This window comes from Mus caroli, chromosome 3 (genome assembly GCF_900094665.2).
Source record: "Mus caroli chromosome 3, CAROLI_EIJ_v1.1, whole genome shotgun sequence".
Taxonomy (NCBI): domain Eukaryota; kingdom Metazoa; phylum Chordata; class Mammalia; order Rodentia; family Muridae; genus Mus; species Mus caroli.
The window spans coordinates 43,408,911-43,412,682 of NC_034572.1; the positions used below are offsets into that span (position 1 = coordinate 43,408,911).

A 3,772-nucleotide genomic window follows, 5' to 3' on the forward strand; every position below is an offset into this window, starting at 1 on the left:
TGCTGCTACCCAGTCTGATGATATTTAAGTGGATTTTTTTCTCTTGCTAAAAGCATACTATACACAAAAGCACGGAAAATATTGTATTTCATACCCATGTTTCAATAATCACTATACGGTTCATATCAATAAATATCAATTTTAATCAATTACTCAACTCATTTTCCTACAAAATCTTAACTCATTTTTCTATTTTAGCATCGATATCAAAATTATGACTTGTATTTATTAGAACTGTATTGCCTACATTAGGCTGTCTTGATATATCTATTCCATTGTAGAATCATTTAAAAATGAAAGTAGGAAGTTTGAGTCCTATAATAACTTGGGCTACATAGAGAGGACTTATCAGATAGATAGATAGATAGATAGATAGATAGATAGATAGATAGATAGATAGATAGATTTTTGCAATTAACATGTAAACAATAATTGACATTATCCTTTATCTTTGAGTGAAATTTTGCACTTTGGTCAACACTTAATCAATCGTCCATCCCTTAGCAATTCTCCTCTCAGTACTTGGCATATTTTACTTCACAGTGTCTTCTGAGATCATCTATATTGATAAAATGTAATAATATCATTATTTAGACAAACTGAATAGTTCCTTTATTTGTGCACATGTGTGTGACTTTTGGTTCACTCATCCATTAAAAAGCAAGTGTTTCTTTTGTATATGGATAGTGCTGTCATGAACACAGCAATGTCTATTCAACATACTGGTTTAGGTTTCTCCTTGAAACTGAACTTAGACAAGATTTGACCACAATCAGTTCTGAGTACTGAACTAGAGTCCTCTGCAAGAACAACGAGTGCTCTTAACTACTTAGTGATCTCTCCTAGGCACTTGAATTTACCTTTTTAATAGTCTCTAAGGTTAAAATTTTTTCCACTTCCTGAAGTTAGTTTAATTTGGGTTATAATATTTGAACTTATTTTCTAGCTCACTGAGTTCATAAACAACAATTATGTAATAAACCACAGATTCAAAAGTTCAAAAAATATTTTTTCGTCTTAAATTCTTTTATTATGATATATATGCAGATCTGCATAACCAACCACACATTTTGATTGCATCAATTAGTGAGTAGTATGTGTGTGTTCCCATAGCTTCTCTGATGGGTGGTAGGAAGCAGCTCTGTGACCCGCTGGAGTGTCTCCAGGGCTCACTGCCTCTCTGGCACTTCCTTCTTGGATTCTTGTTTCAGTTTGTAATCAACCAGGGCAGTCTTGATGGCATCTTCTGCCAGCATGGAGCACGGCAGGCAACAGGCAGAGCTCCTTGGAGGTGTCTGTGTTTTTGATGGTCAGGGCTTCCTCCTTGCTTTTTGCTTTTACTCACTCCGTGGCTAAGGAACTGGAGGCAATGACTGCACTGCAGCCAAACGTTTTAATGTTTAAATGTGGCATCCACAACCTTCCCCTTTCCATCCACCTGGATCTGCAATTTCATGATGTCACCACATGCCAGAGTCCCTACCAATTCGGTTCCATCATTTTTAGATGTTTGTTGAAGGACCTCACGTTCCTAGGGTTTTCATGATGATCCACAACCATCTTGTGGTAGAGCGTGGCTGGAGCCAACAGTTCTGGGGTGGGCAGGCGGGGTGGGCAGGAGGGGGCTCAGGAGCAGCAGTGAGGATGCCACATGCCTCAGCCAGCCGGCTCCAACCACTGCCATCTTGCCGGTTTGCACCTGTGTTGACCTCTCAAAAATATTTTATTAAGAATAACACTTACTTTTTTAAGAGGGCATGAAAGAAATGTTTCTATTTAAATTGAGATTCACAAACTTTTCCTCATTCTGGCTTCTTTCTTTCTTTCTTTCTTTCTTTCTTTCTTTCTTTCTTTCTTTCTTTCTTTCTTTCTTTTTTTTTTCAAGACAGGGTTTCTCTGTGTAGCCCTGGCTGTCCTGGAACTCACTTTGTAGACCAGGCTGGCCTCGAACTCAGAAATCCGCCTGCCTCTGCCTCCCAAGTGTTGAGATTAAAGGTGTGTGCCACCACCACCCAGCTGACTTCCTTCCTACAAGAGAAAATATGATAAGTTGTGATCAAGACAATTATGACTCAAAACCCTGAAATTATCAATTCCCAGTTTTAAAATAATTTTTTTTGCAATTGTTTTTCCCTATTCTACATGTTTGAACAATACATTATGATATAGGAGTGCTCTTATACCTTAGGGCTGTGAAGCAAATCTTCGTGATGGTTTAATCAGAATAAAATTAAGTCACATGAATACTCTATGTGTCACATTCACTTTGGCCCAAGGAATTCTCTAAAAGCTCTTTATATGTAATTTTGAACTGATGTTGCCAAAATATAAGTGTGCTATCAAATTGTGTGAATATATAGAGATGATGTGAACTTTACCTCACGGCAAAAATAAGTTGAATTTTAAGAATCCAAATTAAATATTTGTAAAACTCACAGTACAACTACATGAAGCACTAAGTAAATAAATTTATGTCAGAAAGAAATAAGATCTTATTTTAAATATCTGGCTGTCATTATTTTATGCCAATGTGTCCTCATTATTTTTACAATTTCATTATGAAGAAAAAGAGATGCACCTCAAACCAAACATTTCCATGATGAAGTCATCATACAAAAAAATCAAAGCTCTTATGAAAAGAGAGAGATGAAGTCTCTGCACGTCTGCAAATAATCGCATTTTATTTAATCGTCAAAGTAGAAGTCAGAGCAACAGTGAGTAAAGTTATAAAACCCTTTCCAGGATCAAATATAGGAAAGCAAGGAGTGAAGACTGTGAATCAAAGATTAGCCTATATAGTGTAACTCAATGTACATGGTATTAATCTATACCTTTATACAAAATGATGTAAATGGTTTTCAAAGAGTAAAAATTGTGCCTTTAAAAGAAAAGATTGATACAGTATCATAAATTTCATTGGATTTGAATTGAATTGAAGCAATAAGCTGATAGATTTAAGTAAAGCATTACAATATCTTGTAATCTTAGTATCTGTCATTCAAACATAGAGTGCTATGACGTATTTTCCAGTTCTGCCTTCTTCATTTATACCTATAATATACATAATTCTATGCATTCTAAATCAATTTTAAGTAATACTGTCTTATAGATGTAGATTGTAAAATCTATTTTCTTTATATCCAATACTGATATGTACTGTATGAGTTGATTTAATTTTATTCTTGATTAAGTTTGTTTGAGAATAATAAACTATATTAATATTTATTAATGATAGCAAAGCATATATAATTTTCAGATGGATAAATATATTGACTATCAGTCAATACATAAACAGATAAAGAAAGAAATGACATATAGGTAGGTAGATAAATGATAGGTAGATAGATGGTAGATGATAAATAGAAAAAATGAAGAAGGAAGGAAGGGAAGAAAGAAAGAAAGAAAGAAAGAAAGAAAGAAAGAAAGAAAGAAAGAAAGAACAAAAGAACGAAAGAACGAAAGAACGAAAGAACAAAAGAAAGAACAAAAGAAAGAGAAAGAAAGAAAGAAAGAAAGAAAGAAAGAAAGAAAGAAAGAAAGAAAGAAAGAAAGGAAGGAAGGAAGGAAGGAAGGAAGGAAGGAAGGAAGGNAAGAAAGAAAGAAAGAAAGAAAGAAAGAAAGGAAGGAAGGAAGGAAGGAAGGAAGGAAGGAAGGAAGGAAGGAAGGAAGGAAGGAAGGAAGGAAGAAAGGTAGGTAGATATGTGCACCACACTTGTGCACAAACTTAAAAACAAGTAAATTCAAGAGTCATTTAAGATCATATGCTAATGGT

The 3,772-nt window shown here is 34.5% G+C and overlaps 1 pseudogene; it reads right to left on the reverse strand.

Moving 5' to 3' along the window:
- Positions 1-1,169: 1,169 nt before the first annotated feature.
- LOC110292025 lies at positions 1,170-1,684 on the reverse strand (annotated as a pseudogene).
- Between the last annotated feature and the right edge of the window lie 2,088 nt (positions 1,685-3,772).